At 35.3% G+C, this 22,003-nt stretch overlaps 1 long non-coding RNA gene across 1 annotated transcript; it reads left to right on the top strand.

Annotated features, from left to right (window-relative positions):
* Nucleotides 1-4,235: 4,235 nt before the first annotated feature.
* Nucleotides 4,236-6,451, top strand: LOC126723247 (uncharacterized). The gene is made up of 3 exons (XR_007654201.1): nucleotides 4,236-4,403; nucleotides 5,013-5,067; nucleotides 6,129-6,451. It is a non-coding gene; the product is annotated as an uncharacterized LOC126723247 (long non-coding RNA).
* The last annotated feature ends 15,552 nt before the right edge of the window (nucleotides 6,452-22,003 follow it).

Here is a 22,003-nt window from a genome sequence, read left to right as displayed (position 1 = left end):
CACTTACCGAGCCTAGTCTACAAAAATAGGACTACAGCAAACAACCTTCCCCCCCCCCCCCCCCCTTTTTTGGTAGAGGGAGATTGGAAAACTGATTTCAAAATAAAATTTATTTATTTTCTAAAATTGAAAAAAAAAGGAAAAAAGAAAGAAAGAAAGACACCATCTAAAAAAATTAGTGTATAAAAAAGACTCTTAAACTTAGTTATAATTTTTTTTTTGAACTTTTTATAGGTTTACATTGTACTTGTATCTCATTTCTCTATCATGGTGCTCAAAAATTGGAGCCAAGACTTCCTTGGAGCACTAGCATTGATGATTTGGGAATGAGGTCACACGTTTATGGAGGCAGGTTATAGCTTCCAAATATGGGGAGGCCAGTGGCGGATGGTGTACTAGAATTGTTAAAGGGACACATGGATGTGCTATGTGGAAGAACATTAAGAAAGAGGCTGAGAGCTTCTTTGGTCATGTGTTGTATGTGGCGAGTGAGAGTTTTCGTATCAGATTCTGGCATGACCCTTGGAGTAGCCCTACTGCTTTGAAAGATTTATATCTGGCAATGTTTGCTATTGCTGTGGACAAGGAAGCTAGGATTGTTGATATGGTTGATTTTGCACCGGATGGGGGTGGTAGAAGTTGAAACTTATGTTTCTGTTGTGCATTTCAAGATTGGGAGACAAGGATTTTTTATGATTTCTTTGCACATATCTCATCCAAGTTACCTAGGGGGGGTGATGATACCATGATATGGCAATTGAATCGTAGTGGTGTTTTTGATGTGCACTCTTTCTATATTTCATTGCTAGCAGCTTCATTGGTGTCTTTTCCTTGGAAGAGCATTTGGTGTGTTAAGGTACCTAAAATGGTGGTTTTCTTCTTATGGACAGCTGCTAGGGGTGGGATTCTTACTATAGACAACCTTGTTAAGAAGAATTTACCTCTTGTTAATTGGTGCTGCCTTTGTTGATGTGAAGAGAAAACTGTGGATCATTTATTGATCCATTGTAAGTATGCTCATACTTTGTGGAGTGAAGTCCTTTTGTTTGGGGTTCATTAGGTGATGCCGAAGACTGTTGTTTCTCTTCTCTCTGCATGGTGGAATTGGTTGGGGAGTCACACTTCAAATGAGTGGAATATGGTACCAGCGTATCTTATGTGGTTAATTTGGAAGGAGCGTAATACCCAAACTTTTGAGGAAACTGAGAGACTTGTACATTGTGTGAAGTCTTTGCTACTTAGGACTTTATTTGAGTGGTCTCGTATTTGGGGGTTTACGCATTATCACTCTTTGTTTGACTATCTAAATTCTGTTAGTCTTTCTTTTTGATTGGTTTGTATTCTTTTCAGTGCAGTGAGTTTACTATCGTAAATTCATTGTACTTTTATTATCAACAAAGATTGTTATTACCTTAAAAAAAAAAAAAAAAAAAAGCATTGGGGGTTGTAAAAACCCCATTATTACTATTTTAGCAACCAACCAGAAATGAGCAACTAGAGGCTGTGTGTGTGGCTAGTCGTGAAGCATTGACAATGGATAACACAACCACCCATATTACAGAATTTAATTAGGCCACCTATTCCTGTCCAAGTTCATAGGGATCGAAATTTTGTTTTTGTTTTTTTTTTTTTTTTTTTTTTTTTTTTTTTTTTTTTGAGAATATGGATCTAAATTTCTAATGGGTGATGCTCATGTGAATATGTGATGTGCCATTCAAAATTGTAAAATCCCAAACTATACCTTAGAGCATTAGTATTGGGTCTCTCATATGCCATATGTAGGTGGAATTTAGCAACAGAGCCCCAAAAACCCACGTTACCCGGTCTTGCAATTGCAAAAAAAAATTCAATTGTGCTCCAGTGCCATGCTAAATGTAGGATGGCACTGAAGCAAAAATTGTATAATGTTTATTATATTTTATTGGGTAGGATGGCATTGTAGCACTGTAGCAAGCTTGGATTCTATTATTTTATTGGGTAGTATATATTATTTTAATGAGTTGAATAAGAAAATAAAAGTTAGGATGTTGGGTGTATTGTAAAATAGTATGGTATAAATGATAAAGTAGTTTTTGAGAGAGTAAAATGGAATTTTTTTAAGAAATCGGATACGAATGCTCTTATATCACCTTATCTCTCTTTCTTTCGTGCTGTGAACCCATGGGCTCTGCTGTTGGATCCAGGCCCTACTGTACACAGTCCAAGACTGGGCTACTAGATCCAGATTCAATATCTTCTTCTAACAAAAACTGCAAAAGGAAAAGAATAGAGAGTGTGGGTAGGCCTAGATGGCCTTTTCTATAGAGGAAGAGAAGTGATGGGCTCATCTGTTTCTTTTCAGTATTTTCCTGAAATTTCTTTTCAATTATGGCTGTGTTTGGTTCGTGTAAAAGCATTTTCGGAAAATATTCCATTTTTCGGAAATGCTATTTTCCGGAAAGGAAAATGTTTTTATGTGTTTGGTTGCATTTTAAAAAATTTTCCGAAAAATATTTTCTGGTGTTTGGAGAAGAAGAAGGAAAAGACAAACCCAGACAAACCCAGAAGAAGGAGAAGACAGCGCGATCGCGATCGACGTCGGACGATCGCACCGCTCGTCGATCGACAAGCGGTGCGATCGCGTCGTCGATCGCGATCAATCGCACCACTTGTCGATCGACGAGCGACGACGATCGCGATCGACGAGCGGTGTGATCGCGCCGTCGATTGCGATCTATCGCACCACTCATTGATCGACGAGCGCGCTCATTGGACGATCGCACCGCTCGTCAATCGCGCCGCTCATCGGACAATCGCACCGCTCGTCGATGGACGAGCGACGCGATCGACGATCGGTGCTCTCCGATCTGGGCTCTCTCTTCTCTCTCTCTCTCTCTCTCTCTCTCTCTCTCTCTCTCTCTCTCTCTCTCTCTCTCTCTCTCTCTCCGATCTGGGCTATCTGGGCTCTCTCTTCTCTCTCTCTCTCTCTCTCTTTTTCCGGAAATGATTTGAAGTGAAAATGAGGGTGGAAAATCATTTCCGGGTCAAAGGTGAAAATTTCGGTCAACAGGAAGCTATTTTCCGGAAAATGAAATTTACCGTTGCTGCCAAACACCTGGGTTTGGGGGAAAATGATTTCTTGAAATCATTTTCCCCCAAAACAAACGCACCCTATATTCATCTAGTGAATTACACGGTTACTTGTGCTTTTATGCTTTCATCACAAGATGTAAAAGAAATTTGTAATCCGATCACTAAATAAAAGGAAATGAGTATTTCTATTTATAATGTCACAACTGTGACAAGTCCAAGAGCTTGTTGATCACCATATCCTGAAAATGTTTTAATAAACCTGTTCTAAAAGCACTGTTATTCAACATTCTAGGACATGGACTCAAAAGTTAGTACCAACTCCAACTTGATTCCTGGGAAAAAGCCTCGTTTCTTTAACATATTTTGTGGAGTCCCACAAAACATGTGCAACACAAAGGTTTAGGACATCACTAAGAATTTACTCTTCAATTGGGTTCAATATCCAGTTTGTCTTTCATCATTTGAATAGACTTGCACAATTACTGACTCGAGTTGTGCATCAATTTCAAAACAACAAAACCTTTCGTGATTATCAAACCATGTTATGAGTAGAATATTCTTAATTAGTGTCCAAAAACTGCAAAAATTTAGAAACTAAAAAAAAGCAACATCCAACTCTATATAGTATGCCCAATATTAAGAGTAAAAAAATCTCTCAAATCTAAAAAAATCAACTCAAGCTATATATATAGTAAATATGGATAATATTTCTTATCAGTTTCATTTTGGAACTTCAACATCAGACTCCTGATCTATGGTACAGATATTCATATCAAATTCTTGACCCGTGTTCTTTAACCTTTCAATAAATTATTACTAGTTGGCAACACCTTTTATCTTCAAAATCACATAGTTTCTTCCATTCTATCATTGGAACCATCATCTTCAACTTTCAAACTGTAATGATTTTCTCTCCTAAAAAGTGGGAAATATATAGCAACATTTGGAGATGCTCTACCAAATTCTAGCATCCTTTAGTTCTCAAAAAAAAAAAAAATTCTAGCATCCTTACTGTAACATCCCAGTCAGACCCAAAAAAAAAAGAAAGGGGGGGCAGATATTTTTTTGGTTCCCACGTGCCTCCCAACTACTCCACCTAACCCATCCTCCCCCACCACATATCTCACAATTCCCTCTTTTGTCTCTTTGGCCGTTCACTCTCATTCTTGTTCTCCTTTTCGTTTTCATTTTCAGTCAACACAACACACATACACACACTCCTCTCCCTCACCCTCCCACCGGTACATTCCTCATCATCACCTCTACCATTTTTCCAACAAAATCACTGGAAAATCCTCAAGAACATCACACCTTCACATAAGTTATTTGAGGTAAAAGTTCTAATCTCTTTTGATGGGTATTATGTTCTTGTTTGAGGTTATTTTACCCAAGCTTTAATAATGATTTTCATGTGATTTAAGAGCATTGGAAATGATATTCATATGTTTATACGTATGGGTTTTGGTCTTGGTGGATGTATTTGATGAGTGAGTTCATGATTTTTACAATGATGGCTATCTAAGGCTTATTATAGTGAAAATTTAGAGGTTTTGAGTTATAACATGTGATAGATGGTTAATATAATTTTTATTGATTATTTGGAGCTAGATAAAGATTTAAATTGTTTGTCTTGGAGAAAATTATGATTTTGGTGTCATGGGTCACTTAATGAGATGTTATATAAATCTTGTGGGAAGTACTTATAAAGTGTGGAGGTTTTGATGTTAGATATGACACCTTGAATGATTCATGAGTATAAATGGGAGTCTATGCCTTGCAAATTAAATTGTTTTGAGAAATTTTGGAAGTGGAATACATTACATGTGAGGTTGAATACTAGACTTGCCTAATTAAGTTCTTACTCGGCAATTCCTAATTTGTAGTCAGATACAATTTCAAGTTTTGTGCTCATTGTGATAGGTTTACTTAATATTGTTTAGGTTCTAGCCAATCTCCCTTGGAGCTTGGAGAATTAAGTTTTTTGCAAGTTGCAAGGTAAGTAGCTTTTTAATGGGATTTTTGAAAAATAATCATGTCGCATAAATGTTGTTTTTCGGTTAAACATGCTTTTGGAAACTACCTATGGAAATTATATTTTCCTAAAAACTATTGTGTCGTAACCTTAACATATATATATATATATATGATTATATATGAAAATGCATCATATTTGGTATTGCATTTGGGGAAATGCATGAATTGTTGATATGGAAAAATAAGCATGTTTTATTTAATCGTTGATAAGAAAATCTTGGATGTTATGGTATATTAGAAAATTTAAAAATGCTTATCTTGTCTTGTTATGTGGGAAATTGTTAGAAAATCTTTTGATAAGAATCAAGTTGAAAACCTTACAACCTTTGTGGAAGTTAGATTATTTAAGGTTTTTCTGAAATTACCTGGTTATAAACTGTGTATTTGAAAGGAAATGTATACCTGTGAGCTTTATGTGGTTTTGACACCATGCCATGTGTGATTTCCCGGTGATTACCCGATTTGGTTTTCGTAGTCTTTGTAACAACGGAATCAAATCCAGGTTAGTGCCTTTTCACTTTGGATGATGCGTTCTTCCCTGCTGTCCATGGGGGGAAGAGGTTCCTTGATTGTGTGTGGGTGAGGCTGCTGCCCATGGGGCCAAGAGACCACATGCAAGAGAGGTCCTATTTGACGAGCTCTCTCTGCTGCCCATGGGGGGAGAGAAAAACCTTGAGAGTATGGATGAGGCTGCTGTCCATGGGGCCAAGAGTCTGCATACCAAAGAGGACAATATCATGCCAATTGTGAATGGGTGGATCCCCTAACCGGTTTATGTGGTAGTTTGGTATATTTGTGATAATTTACTGTACGTTAGATATTATGGTTTTGGAAATTATATTGTTAGTGCTTACAGATTATAGTATATAGTTTCAAGGTATTTACTTTGAGAAATTTTGCGTTTCATTATTCAATCATTCTTATCATATCATATTATTATTATTGAGAATGAAACTTGCATTTTCCCCACCCCCATTAATTATGCTACTTAAAGGGCGTTAGCTCATCCCACCCTCTAACAGTTTTTCAGATCTCTTAACTATATCTTGGGTATGGAGCTTACTTCCTTGGTAATGATTAGAGTGCTACCTTAAATTTTGAGACTCTTGCTGTAAGTGGTTGGTGACTCGATCCTGTTATGTTCAACGAGACCTTAATTAATTCTATTGGAGGTTGGTCACTTGAGGTTTGTTAACCTTAGGCATGGTAGGCATAGACTTGATATTAAGATTCCTTATTCTTGATATGATTGTGACTTTGTATAATCCAAGAGCCTTGTAATATATATTCATGTATTAGGTGGAGGCACATGATTTTTAGTTATTGTTTGTAAATGTGTTATAGAGTTCTAACTTGTAATGTAGAGATTTATGGTTATATATTCTTATCCTGTGAAAATGAAAGGAAAACAAAGATCTCCTATCGTTTTGTTTTCCAAAAAGGAAAAATCTACAGATACCTTTGGGATGTATTTCTCATGTTTTGGATCCCTTTGGGTTTGGGGCGTGACACTTACAAATCTTTTGTTCTTTGGACCATAATGCCGGCAAGTAACAGTCATTTTTTCCAATACCTTTCCGTTCTCAAGCAAATAGTTATCCAATTTATAAGCTATTTTCTTCCAAACAAATTTTTGATCTCCACATTCTTGAGATGGTGGGTTAAACGCGTGACATTTTGTTTCAACTTTTCTTGTGAAGATTCACACTTAAGCCATTATTGTGTATCCTTTAGTTTGGTATCCCATAGTTTCCTCTTTGTTGTGTGCACATTTGGCTCCAAATTAAAAGTCAGCTTATTTTACTATTCAACTTATTTTTGCTACTATTCATGGGTCTCACTATACTATTTCAGCTAGCTTTTACCTTTATTTACAGTACTTTCAGCAAAAAGTTTTCAGTTTCAACAAAATAAGTGGATTCCAAACAAACCCGTTGTCCTCTAGTTTCTGATTTTTCATTTGCAAAATGTGAGACAAAAAGATAAAAGTTAGTTTAATAAAATTAGAAAAAAAAATATGACAGATTATATATATATATATATATATATAGTTTTTAAAGAAAAAATCTTATAATAACATCGTTATTCAACTTAATTCAAATGATTAGAAATGGGTTAAAATCAGGCCAAATGAAAATTAAAAATAAGAAGCAAGAAACAATGAGCTTTACTATCCTAAGCATTTTTCTTTAATCAATTGCAATGCTGCTTTATTTTTATTTTTTAACATATATAATATAGGAAACCTTTCTACAGAAAAATAATTTAAACCTCAATAAATGATGAGTTTTTTTTTTTTTTTTTTTTTTGAGAATCCAATAAATGATGAGTTTGTAGTGTATCTTTGTGTTATAATCTCGTTCTCTCTCCAATGTGTGTGTGCATGTTTGTTTTTCAATATCACCAAAACCCAAATAAATTCTTTGTAACATAATCTTCTTTCTATTATGAAAAAAAATTTGTATTGAAAATGACTAAGGACAAAAGGTGCTTAAGAATGACTTGTAGAACATATATTTTTACATATAAGAAAAGAATATATATAAATAAACTTTATTTCAATATCACCAAAACGCCAATAAATTTTTAGAAACCTCAATCTTCTTTCTATTATAACAAAAGTTTTGTGCTTGAAAATGATATGTAGAATTTTTTTTTAGCAAAAAAAATTATAAATAATAATAGAATAAAGAGGACATGCGTCCTTTTAGAGATTATTTTGATGACATTTCTCCATCCTAAACAATGATGGCAGGCCCTGAAGTGAAAAATATATACACTGATTACTTGAATATATACACTAATCATAGCTAAAGTGTCAGATATTGTCATTTACCTCCTCAAAATTGATACGAAGTGCTTCTAAGATTGGTGAGTACTTGAGCAATTGGACTAGCCCTTTCTTGCTGTGCTGACTCAGTCCTACGCTCAGAGTTAAGGACTTCAATCTAAGGGATGTGGGAGGGAAGAGTCCTTCTTTAAAAGTTAGATGAGAAAGATGCTGAAAATTGATCAAAGAAATAAAGATTTATAAGTTTGTATCAATTTTGATGATGTCAACAATGCTTGCTAGGTACATTCAAGTTTCCAAGAAGAGGAGACATCAATTTATAGTCATATTTTCTTTGAGACTAACAACAAAAACAAATAAGAATACAAAGAAAAAAGGTGTACCTAGCAAATTGCAAATTGTAAATTGGAAGAAGATTACAGATTACAAATTATAAACCACTACAGTTAATATTTTTTCAGACCATCTCTTTCTGCTAGTTTTAACATCAATAGAAATTAGCAAACATCTCATAGCGTTCACAATCCAAATGGTCTGAAGAAAGCACAAGACCAAAAAAATAATTAAAAAAAAAAAAGTAGTTCCATTCTAATATATTACTACATTGCATAAAATATATTACATTCTAATATATTATTATATTGTACTCCTACTTGCACACGAAAATATTCAATAATAACGAGGACAAAATGGGCTTCTGCCCTTTTTGGGAAAATTAATTAGCATTTTGCCCTTCTTCCCAAACTAAATAGGGAAGTACCCCTCTTTTGAAAATCGAGTTTTTCAAAATCGATTTAAGCCCTATAGTGACGTTTTCAAAAACCTATAGTGACGTTTATAAAAACCTATAGTGGCGTTTTGTAACTTGATATCCATGAAATCGAGTTATAGACAATTTTATTGCCTATAACTCAATTTTATGGATATCAAGTTATAAAACGTCACTATAGGTTCTTAAAATGTCACTATAGGTCCTTAAAAACGTCACTATAGGGTTCCAGAAATTTTTTTTTTTTTTAACTCGATTTTGAGAAACTCGATTTTCAAAAGAGGGGCATTTCCCTATTTAGTTTGGAAAAAATGACAAAAGACTAATTAATTTGTCCAAAAAGGGCAGAAGCCCATTTTGTCCATAATAACGATGATGAGCTGGTTTTATCTAAGCGAATGAGATGGTCATCTCAAGATTTGAACTGAGTACTATTAATGATAGTTACTTGATACTACAATTAAAAATGTAATTTGAACACAGCACAAAATTAAAAAAATAATTTGAAATTGATTTTGATTCTATTTATGTTTCAACTTTAATATAATATATTATATGATAAGAGGTAAAAGAAGTGATTACTTGCACAAGATCTGCAATAATAAGGTAAAAAAGGTAATTTAAATAAGCAAAAAAAGCAGAAAAAAAAAAAGAAAAGAAAGAAAAAAATCAAAACGTATTCCTTCAGCCAGAAAGGACCAAAAGGAATGCATCATCACAAATAGAACCCAATCTTAAAATATAATTTCCAATCCTAACCATCCTTTCAATTTTTTTATTGCTTCAATTTCATATTGACAATTGAATTTTCAGTCAAAAAACATATTTATATTTTTATATACACATACAGCATCTCAGAATAGTCAATCAAAAAAAAAAAAAGAGAAAAAAATATATAAAAAAAAAAAAAAATGAATGGATTCAAGGTAATAAGCATCTTTGCCTATAAAGGAAAAAAAAAAAATCTTTGCACTCATATAACCTCTCACCACAACATATTAAAATCCTTTACAATTTCTAAGGTTACCTAACAGAAATTTAAATTTTATGTATCAATCATGAAATGAATAGTTTAAGAGTTTTATAGTTTAACTAGCATATTTCTAGTTTATTTAAATCTCACCCCAAATGTAACTATTAAATTATAACCCAAAAAAAAAAAAAATTACGAAATGAATAGATTGAAATTTACTAAATCTTTAAAATTTAAACAAATAATTATTAACAATATGAGGTAAGAAATTTTAATAAACTATTTCACAATTTATCGAATTGAATTTTAAGAACTCTATGATAATATTACTCTAATAAATGTAGAGGATCTAAGCTCGAAAATCAGTATTCAAACGCTTTTCAAAAATTTTAAAAAGAAGAACATAGTACACTCCATATCTAGTTGTAGATAGCAAATGAAAATGTTAACATGTATAGTGTTGTGGGGTTTAGGCCCAACTAGATTATTTATATAGTACACATTCTTGTACTACACTCTTACTTATACTGTACTCATATGCCTCCTATATAAAGGCACTCATGTATATTCTTTCATTTGAGAAATACAATACTATTGCATTCAGTATTTCTATCATAGTATCAGAGCCACCTTCCTGTGACCATGGTTTTCCGTCCTTGCGGTATATTTAAGAGCAATCTTTGTCTTTCTCAGTGTTTTTTTTTCCCTGCGCTCATCTTCTTTGGCTTCCTACTACAGCCGTCAAAACTCTCCGATATAGCCAAGCCACCATTAGAAGTCGCATCAACACTGTAAGACCATTGCCTTCCTCAAACTACCATCACAGAGCCAAACTTCATTCAAGAGATCTTTTCAACCTTATCAAATCTCAAGATTTCATCAAGCTTCCATCTTGAGTTTGAGAAGGGGTGTTAGAGATATATTAGCTCATTAGTATAGGCCCAAGCCTAATTCTACTTTGTGTGCAAGCCAAGTCTCCTACTTGTACTAGAAGTCTATTAGTCTAGAGTTTAGTCTACTATATATACACATGTTATGATTTATTATAACACAGGATTTGTACTACACTCTAATATATTATTGATGTAACCATTTAGGATTTCCTTCGTGGATGTAGGCCGTTAGGCTGAACCACGTAACTCTCGTGTATTATTGTGTTTTATACTTTATACTTTCGCTTCTACATCCATACTAGCATATTCAACATGGTGTATCAATGCTAATATTTAACATGATATCAGAGCCACTACTCTAACCTTTTCTTAGCAGTCTTGTCTTTATTGGTGTTACTCCATTCTTAACATCGCTTCCGCCGTCACAACAGTTGCCGCAGCCTCTTGCCATTGAACCTCCAACATCTTCTAGCCGTTGTCTTTAGGTTCCGGACCTGCAGCCGTTGTCGTTGAGGAGTCCTACACCGCACAGACCACTGCATGCGTCATTACCGCCGTGAATATTGCTCCAATTACGTTTCTATAGGTATCACTGAGATCGCCTTGCACCAATCTACACGTTGGTGGAAGCCTCGAAGCCATCGGAGATAGCACGCGCCCTCACACGCCACCCAAATATTCTGGGCTCAAGCTCACGCGTTTCACGTGCTTCCACGCGCCGACGGTCTTCTTCCACGCACCCCCACGCGCTGACGGTATTCTTCAAGCGCCTCCACGTGCCCCCATGCGCCCTCACACGCTGATTGTATTCTACACATGCTGACGTCAGCCCTAGGTGACGTCATCACTGCCGTTGACTTTGATTGAAGGTTGACTTTGACCGTTGACTTTTTCTATAATTGACTTTTGCAGTCCAGGTGCTCCTCACCCAGTTTTTTGCGTAAATTTCATTTTTGCAATCTATTTTTGCATATTTTGCTTCTAAATAAAGAATAAGGATAAATCTTCTTTCTTTTACAACAATCATCGCCGACAATCCCACAAACGTTTTTGCAATTTTTGTAAATGTTTTGGTCACAATATTGAGACTTGCTATCATCGCAATAAATCAGCTATTTCAATTTCTGCTGCTACTATTGCTAACACTGAGAGTGACTAACCAATGGCTCCCGTCTCTGCACAGTCTCGATCTTCTGGATCCACTTTCACCATTTCCAAAGATGACCTTATAAACATCATCGCTAATGTCATTCGTATAGTTGGTAATGCATCTTATTCCTCTTCTCTCTCAGCTTTATCTAGTATGTCTCCTACCTCTTGGCTTATGGATTCTGCTTGTTGCAATCACACGACACCTTACTCATCTTTATTTTTTGAACTTAAACCTGCACCACACCCTCTTAATATTCGCACAGCAAATGATTCTACAATGTCTGGTCATAATATAGGTTCTGTTTCGATCTCCAACCTCTCGGTTCCTGGGGTCTTTAATGTTCCTGACCTTTCTTACAATTTATTCTCTGTGGGACAATTAGCTGAGTTGGGTTATCGCATTATCTTTGATTATTCTGGGTGTATTGTGTAGGATCCAAGGACGGGACAAGAGCTTGGGACCGGTCCCAGAGTTAGGCGTATGTTTCCCGTGGACAACCTTCATCTTCTACTTGTTGCTCCTATTTCTGTTGCTGCAACTGTTACAGTTTCTTCTGTTCCTTCCCTTGCACTTTGGCATGCTCGACTTGGTCACGCATCTTCCTCTCAGGTACAACAATTGGCTTCTAGAGATTTGTTAGGTTCAGTGTCTACAGAAAATTTTGATTGTGTCTCATGTCAGTTAGGAAAACAACCAACTTTTCCTTTCAATACTAGTGAATCAATATCCACTGATATCTTTGACCTTATTCATTCTGATGTTTGGGGGCCTTCCTCTATCTTTAGTATTGGTGGGTCTCGATATTTTGTTGTCTTTGTTGATGATTACTCTCGCCATAGCTGGATTTTTAATATGAAACATCGTTCTGAATTATTGCAAGTATATTCTAATTTTGCAAAAATGGTTGAAACTCAGTTTTCCAAACGCATCAAAATTTTTCGATCTGATAATGCTCTTGAGTACACTCAATATGCTTTCCAAGCTGTTTTGCATTCCTATGGCACTATTCATCAACTAACTTGTCCAGGTACCTCTCAGCAAAATGGCAGAGCCGAATGAAAACTTCGTCATATTCTTGACACTGTTCGTGCTCTCCTTCTCTGTGCCAAAGTCCCTGTTCCTTTTTCGGATGAAGCTACTTCATGCTGTTCATGCTATTAATCGCATTCCAAGTCCTGTTATCCAAAATCAAACTCCATATGAGTGCCTTTTTGAGTCACCTCCAGACTATCACCACCTTCGCTCCTTCGGTTCTGCTTGTTTCGTTCTTCTTCAACCACATGAGCATAACAAACTTGAGCCTCGGTCAAGGCTTTGTTGTTTTCTTGGCTATGGCAAAACTCAAAAGGGGTATCGGTGTTATGTTCCTATCTCTCATCATCTTCGTGTCTCCCGTAATGTTGTCTTTTAGGAACATCACCTCTTTGTCGAGCTCTCTCACTTCCGTGTCTCCCTATCTTCCTCCTCTGTCTTAGATCTTTTTCCAGATGAGACACATATTCCTTCTATAGTTGATCCTAATCCTCCTGTAGTTACTCCTAATTCTCCTGTAGACTTCTCTATCCAACAACCAGATATCATTGATCCCTTTCCTAGTTCACCCTTTAATGACCAAGTGGAAGATGAACAGGTCAAAGATGAGCCACCTAACCCCAACAAAGATCAAGGTCCCCTGCTCTCCTCACACCTATCGTGAGGCTTCTACTGACCTTTTATGGCAGATTGCAATGAAAGAGGAACTTGATGCATTACCTAAAAACCATACTTGGGATTTGGTGACACTCCCTCCTGAGAAATCTGTGGTTAGTTGTAAGTGGATCTACAAGATTAAGACTCGCTCTGATGGGTCCATTGAGCGCTACAAAACTCGTCTCGTTGCAAAAGGTTTTACACAGGAGTATGGGATTGATTATGAAGAGACCTTTGCTCTGGTTGCTCCTATCTCATCTGTTCATGCCCTCTTAGCTGTTGCTGCTGCCAATAAATGGGACCTTTTTTAGATAAATGTCAAAAATGTATTCCTTAATGGGGATTTAAGTGAAGAAGTTTATATGCAACCTCCTCTTGGTCTCTCTATTGACTTTAACAAGGTTTGTCACCTTCGACATGCACTTTATGGCCTTAAACAAGCTCCACGAGCTTGGTTTGCCAAATTCAGCTCTACCATTTCTCGCTTGGGTTACATGGCCAGTCATTATGATTCTGCCTTATTTCTTCGTCGTACTAACAAAAGCACTATTTTACTTCTCCTGTATATGAATGATATGATCATAACTGGTGATGACCTCAGTGGCATTCAAGAGCTCAAGAATTTTCTCAGTTAGCAATTTGAGATGAAAGATCTTGGACATCTTAGCTACTTCTTGGGCCTTGAAATAACTCATTCTACAGATGGACTTTATATTACTCAAGCCAAGTATGCCTCTGAACTCTTGTCTCGAGCTGGACTCACTGATAGCAAGACTGTTGACACTCCAGTTGAGCTTAATGCGCATCTGACTCCCTCAAGGGGGAAACCATTGTCTAATCCCTCTCTTTACAAAAGCTTGGTTGGCAGCCTAGTTTATCTCACTGTCACTAGTCCAGACATTTCCTATGTTGTTCACCAGGTGAGCCAGTATTTATCTGCTCCATGATTAACTCATTATGCTGCTGTTCTGCGCATTCTTCGATACCTAAAGTGCACTCTCTTCCATGGTCTTTTCTACTCTGCTCAGTCTCCTCTTATTCTCCGTGCATTTTCTGATGATGATTAGGCAGGAGATCCCACTAATCGCAGGTCTACCACTGGTTATTGCTTTCTTCTTGGTTCTTCTCTGATTTCTTGGCGAAGTAAGAACAAACTCATGTGGCCCGCTCCCGTACTGAAGCAGAATATCGTGCCCTTGCTGATACCATATCTGAGCTCCTTTGGCTACAATGGCTTCTCAAAGACTTAGGTGTGTCTACATCCTTTACTACTCCTCTTTATTGTAACAACCAGAGTGCCATTCATATTGCTCACAATGATGTCTTCCATGAACGGACTAAACACATCGAGATCGATTATTATTTTATCCGTTATCATCTTGTTCATGGTGCTCTTAAGCTGATCTTAGTCTCCTCTAAAGATCAACTTGCAGATATCTTCACCAAGTCACATCCTAAAAGACGCCTTCGTACTTTGGTTGACAACCTCAAGTTGGTCTCACATCCACCTTGAGTTTGAGGGGGGGCTGTTAACGTGTATAGTGTTGTGGGCTTTAGGTCCAACTAAATTACTTGTATGACACACATTCTTGTACTACACTTTTACTTGTACTCCACTCATACAATACTATTGCATTCAGTATTTCTAACAGAAAATATTTGCAAGACATATAATTTTCAATAGATTGAAATTTTGCATGTGATGACAAAGTTAGTGATGGCAGATGGAGTAAAAAGTAATATACCTGCACGAAGTGGCTGGATAGACATAGAACTTCAGCGCTATACAATGCACTGACTAAAGACAATAAAGGACAACCGTGCTCTCGCTTTGTTGTTTACCCTCTCGGTGAATAGAATTAAAGCTTTGTTCAATGATGATAAATTCTGCAAAGCGTATCCCTTCAAAGTAAGACCAAGATAAGATAAGTACATGGGATTTGGTGCAGAAATCTTGAGCTCACCTATAAATGAATTCTTGTCGTGGGTGTTCAAAAACCTCAGATTCTTAAAGATTAGCAGCTTCTATGTCAATAACTTAGAGAGCAAGCATGTTGCAGTTTTTCAACAACAAGTTTTCAAGGTTTGGAAAACATAAAACGAGCTTTTCAGTATAATCTACACCTTGATAGAATTTTGCGTTTTCAATATGTAGAGTTCTCAGCATCGCAAAACTCCTTGAATCAATACCATATAACTGCGAGTTGCTAATCAAGCTCAAGTTTATTTCAGGTAAAGGCCTACAATCAGCAAAACAACTCAGCAATTGAAATCCATTATAATATTGAAAAACAGCAATATCAAGATCAATTCGCGTCTCCATCTTCTTGACAACTCGCTTAGTTGTATAACTTCTCTGATTTCAAGGTTGGAGAGGATATCGTGAAGAATATTTTGGGGCAAGTTGCTGAGTCTGTCTCTATCATCGAGGTTAACCGGTTGTTTTTGAAATCCTCGGTGTCTTCTTGACATTGGACTTCATGGGTTTGAGGGATTAAAAGGATTTAAAGGGAAGCAATCACTACTCTTTCAGTCAATTTGTGAAACGTGAGCCAAAAAACCAAGCAGCAGCGTGATGGCCTAAGGCGACACAAAAGTGAAGCTAGGGTTTTATATTTTTTCTTCCCATTTAAAGGGTGGGAGAAAAACCAAAAATTTATGCGGTTGAGAGGTCTTGATAGTGAATCTTTCTTTATGGCTTAGAGCTTTTAGGAGACCCTGAGTTAGGGCCTAGGCCTAGCAAACATGTTACAGAAGTAGAGTTCATATTTAATCCAGCTCAGTTCAGTTCAAATCCAATTTGGGTAAAAAAAGAAGTTAGGCCTAAATTAATCCCATTTTTAGCTGGTTCGGTCAACTCCTTTGACTAGTATTTTTTTTCAACAGTAAAAACTCTATAAATGTGAGCTTTAATTAGTTCAACTATTTTAAATTTTTGCCGTTGACAAGAAATCTGAAAAACAAAATCATAGAACTTATGCCATAAATTAAAATTCTATTATATCTCTCAAAAGAACATTTTAAATAATTTTTTAAAACCTTTTTCTTATCTTTCTTTAATACAAATAAAAGAATCAACAAATTAATGGAAAACGCTAAAATATACAAGTTAAATAATATATAAAATTTATCATTTTTTATAAAGAAACTTATATCCAATTTTTGTATAAAACAATATGAAATAATGCTAACAATATAGTAATAACCAGAATTTTAAGTTTTATATGGAAATACAAAATCATGATATGGGCTGTGTGAGACAATAAGTGTTCAGACAAAATAATTTAAAAAAAATTAAAAGAGATTCGTAAAGACAATAATAATATCTTATTATTATGGAACATAATTAAACTAAAACCATATTTTAAAATTTTTATTAAAATAAACTTTGAAATATTTAATATATATTTTTATAAATAGTAAATTTTTACATAATATATTTTTAGTGAAGTTTATGTAGTGTAGATTAAAGAAAATTCAATAAAGATTGGAAAAAAGAAGAGAGCAAATTTTGGCACTCGAGATTTTTTTTTTTTTTTTATCATATGAATGAGATATTTAAATTTTGGTCAATACCGGTGTATGATTTCGAGATTATTATTATATTAGTCGCTAACCCGTGCGATACACAGGAATAGCTATTGGATGAGTTTCAGTAAAAAAAAAAAAAAGTCATTTTTGAGTTTGAGTGGTAAGCAAAAATGCATGAAATTTATAATAAAAAAATAATATTAAAAGAAATAGCACACAATGTTATTAGTTAGACAAAAGAAAAGAATGTTGTTTTATTTATTAGTTTTTTGTGGGAATAAATAAGAGATAGAATATTGTGTTTCTAGTTTAATTTTTGTTGTATATATAAGTATATATAAGATAGGTTGTAATATATATACCTAAAGGTACCTATTGAAAAGTCATAACCATTCAAATTAAATATACCAAAAATTACCTATTGAAAAATCATAACCCTTCATATTGGATATAACAAATTGTGCCTATTGACATTAAATGTTCCTATTGAATGAAAAGGTATCTATTGACCTAAAATGTGCATGTTAAATAAAAATGTGCCTATTAAAAAGTGAAAATACACAACTGTACGATGTTTTTAAATATATACATGGCATAAATTTATATAATCACTGTTAAGGGTCATTTTTTGAGGATCCAAGAAGAAAGAAGAAAGCCCAACAATAAGGGCAACAAAGGGTTGGGAAACAGATGGCAAAACCATTAGGCTCAAGCGGTAGGAATAATGGATCACAGGCCTATGAAATAAACAAATGGGCCTTGAGGAGGCAAATGGGCTTTAAAAAGCCCAAAAAGAGAGAAATAACATACCCATGGGCAATATATGATATAGAAAAGTGAGAATAGGCCACTGCAAGCCCAAAGTAATGCAAACAAAGAAAGTAAGGGGTTAATGGCAGACCCATGAACCCTAAGGATGAGAATAAGGTAATTGGGCCAAGGAAACCCAATGAAATTATTAAAAGCCCATGGGAATGCAGAGTTAGTAAAAGGGTCAAGGAAGCCCGAAGAAAGCAAATAGACCAAGGATGCCCAAGAGAAAGATGAAAGGGACACAGGAGCCCATACGTAGGAGAACCAATGGCCATGCTAAGCCACTAGGGGAAAAAAGTAAACGGCTGGCCTAAAAGAGGCCCAGCAGGATTGAGTCATTGTAGCAGGAATGACAGAGTAATATGGCAGGAAATGAGGGCAATCAAGAAATGGGCCAAAAGAAATGTAAGACCCAGTATCAAATAAAGCCCAGCTCCTGAGAGGAGTGGGAAATCAAAAAGCAGCTCACATAAAAGGTCAAAGAAAACGGATGGCAGGCTATGCAGGTGAGCCTCCAAACCACGGCAAACGAATGAGCAGCAGGCAGATTTTGGACATACATGGAAGGGAGGCACGTGCAAGGCCCAGACACCACCAACCTGTACCCAGCCAATACAGGACATGGTGAGGTCATGGGTCAGAGGTAAGAGGGCATGGTTTGGTGGTGGGGAGAGGGGAAAAATCTATTTTTGAGGTTCTTACTGAGGCTCTTTTGGGGGAAGTATCCTGCTGGGATGACATACTACCCAAAAGAAGCAAGCTGAGTTGGAACCACTAGGTACATGCCATGAGGGATAAAGAGAGAGAAAGAACTCAGACCGTAGCAAGAAAGGGTGCCACGACAGACAAACAAACAAAATACCCTTATTTATCTGGTGATGGAAGGGTGGCACACAAACGGACTAGTGGTGGTCGGCAGGTACACCCAGACCAGACAAAGGTGGTTAAGGGCTAAAACAATAAAATCCGGTCACGGCAGGCACTATAAAAAGAGACCCTTGTCGTGAACAAAAGGGAGGATAACAACAACAATGGGAACCATAACTAAGGAATAGGAATCCGAAAAGATATACCAGAAAACAGAAAGAAATGAGTGGAAGGGAAAGAAAGAAAAGAGAAAAACCAAAAAGAAAATAGATAGAGAGTTAGAACGGCAGACATGTACCAATAGATTAATTCCCTCTCTCCCTCACGAAATCCTGCTCTTTGTCAAAACTAAAAGGAGCCATTTGTGCATCAACCATTCAGGTCCATTTCCCTCAAGGTAGTTAATTTCCACGGCAAGACTTTCTTGGGAGATTAATTGCGTTGAGAAGGAACGTTCTTTCCTCTTTGGTTTTGGTCCTGCGGGCCATATTTAAACTGACTTCTTTATCTTCTGATTAACCCACATATATTAATTACTATTTGCTCTCTTTTGTTCTTTTTGTAAAAGTAATTATTATTACTGTGATTATGCTTTCTTGAATAGGAATCATTTGGTCATTTTCTACTAAGTAGCCAGATATTTTATTTTTGTTATTATGTCTGTCTGCCACAACTTATCTGAAACAACTCTGCCTGCCGCAAGCATGTTCCTGGCAAACAAGCATAGTTTGCGTACAAGCCGGACCAAATTGAGTTGCAGTTGGATTGGTCCCAACTCCCTTATCCAGAAAACTTGGGCCTAGTGCAACAGGAAGCAGCCCAACACTACTAGCAAAGCCCACCACCTTACAGTCACATGTTGTAATAAGGAGTGGTCAACAAAAAGTTTAACGTTTCGCTTTTATATTATACAAGCTCCATCAGTGTGGAATCCACCCTTTTTTTTATATTTTTTTTCAAATTTGACGCATCCAAATATTGGGCTTATGCCCCAATTTTTTGAAATTATTAACAATAGCTCTCATAATGCTATTTTAATTATCAATTAATAATGTGTCCCTCAATGAAACTTATCTGAAACAACTCTGCCTACTGCAAGCATGTTCCTGGCAAACAAGGCATAGTTTGCACACAAGCCGGACCAAATTGAGTTGCAGTTGGATTGGTCCCAACTCCCTTATCTAGAAAACTTGGGCCTAATGCAACAGGAAGCAGCCCAACACTACTAGCAAAGCCCACCACCTTACAGTCACATGTTATAATAAGAAGTGGTCAACAAAAAGTCTAACGTTTCGCTTTTATATTATACAAGCTCCATCAGTGTGGAATCCACCCTTTTTTTTATATTTTTTTTTCAAATTCGACGCATCCAAATATTGGGCTTATGCCCCAATTTTTTGAAATTATTAACAATAGCTCTCATAATGCTATTTTAATTATCAATTAATAATGTGTCCCTCAATGAATTAGTAAAAAGGCTAACCAATAACAAAAGTGGCAGCCACACCAAAATTGAGTCTAATAAAATAGATTCAAAATATTTGACTCTACTATTCTTTATTTATCAAACCCATACACCTTTGCACATAAAAGGCCAAAGCTATGGTATTAGCATTAATGACATGTTTAACTGTCATTTACATCCATGCGATCTTTCATAACATATCCATGTATTGCCAAATACACAACTAATGTATTTAACAAAAGATGTCAACTATATATATATATATATATCTCATAGATTGCATTAACTCCCTGCCATTACAATCCTGCACATAAAGTCAAGAATCATACCTTTTATAATCAGGAGCGGCTCCAAGACCAGCTGAGGGGGTTCAAATGAACCTCCTAACCTGGTCCCAAAAAAAATTTATATATAATATAAAAAAAATTTTTTTTTTTTTGATCCCTACAATAAAAATTTGAACACCTAGATTTTAAATTTTTTGTTAGACCCAAATGAAATAAGCTTGAACATGATCTTAGTTTTTCTCTATGTCCAATCAAGTAGTTTGATATGTGCTCTACACATTTCCAAGTCCAAGAAATCTTTTACTATTTACTTCAATTCCAAGAGAATGACCACGTGTATATTTATAAAACCATACACTTCAAAAGAAAAAGTTTATTAGTGGAGTATTTATTTTTCTTAGTTTCACACTTACTCCTAACCCTACCCCTAACTATGTTACTATTCATATTTATTCTATTTTTTTTAATTCAATTGATATAACTTATAAATATAATAAGTTATTATTAATTTGATAAAAATGTATGATTAGTTATTTAAATTCTATTTGTTTATGAATCCACTAATTGTTGTCTTAACAATCTTTAAACTGCTAATAATTTTTTAGACTATTATATAATATAGTTGTATTGTATATAACGTGAAAGTTATCTATACAGAAAAAACATAAAAAATAAAAAATCATCTTATATTTTTACTCGCGCCTACCCCCGCCAATAAATTTCAGGCTCCACCATTATTGACCTCCTCTAGAAAAAAAAATCTTGGAGCCACCATGGTTTATAATGAAACATGTTTCTTTCTTTTCCGCCATTAACCTGAATTAGTACAAGGCTTGGGTCATCAAACCGTTCGTGGTTTCATGAAATCAAAGAATTGATGGCTTCCAACTTAGATATGTATTCCCATCAAATACATATGGCCAATAAATCAATCAGAGGGTTTCACGCAATAAATAAATTCATATAAGTCGCCCAAAGAATCCACCAGATAGTAACTCAAAACCAATCTGATAGTTTCATATATACTTCTCTATATCAAAGACTAATAGCAACAATATATAACAACTTTCAACAATTTGTCTTCCTTACAAACTCTATTTACTGTATTTGTTTTATTGTTGCACTGTGAGATTGTCTAAAGTTGTTGTTTGAAAAAGGAATAATATTAGAAAAAAATAAACCAGTTACGTTACTATGTAATCCCAATATCAAAATCAATATCACCACCGAAAGTAATATTAATGCAAATATGAAAATAAATCGCACAATAACATATACTTAGAACTAACGCAAATCCTTTGAGTTTATGATACAAATACTATGCTACGTTAACCCACTTTTTATTTACTATACATTTGAGGAGAGGTATCTGACCTTTAAACTTGTTTTGGAACTTTGCTGGCTGGTGTTATCAAAAAGAGAAGTCTTGTTGCAAATACTAAATTTCAGATAGAGAGAGAGAGAGAGAAAGGAAAGAAGAACGTTCAGTGAGAAAAATAGTATAAAAAAGAAGTGATGTTTTCTTTATAACTACTGCCCAAGAGTTCTCTCTAGTTTATAATAATAGGCAGTTTTTTATTATTTTTTATTTTTAAGATGAACGTTTAAATGAAAAGATACAATTGTTGTGTTTTTAATCATAGATATGACATTAATTTATGTAGCC

This window comes from Quercus robur, chromosome 4 (assembly GCF_932294415.1).
Source record: "Quercus robur chromosome 4, dhQueRobu3.1, whole genome shotgun sequence".
NCBI lineage: Eukaryota > Viridiplantae > Streptophyta > Magnoliopsida > Fagales > Fagaceae > Quercus > Quercus robur.
This window is presented reverse-complemented; position numbering and strand designations above follow the sequence as displayed.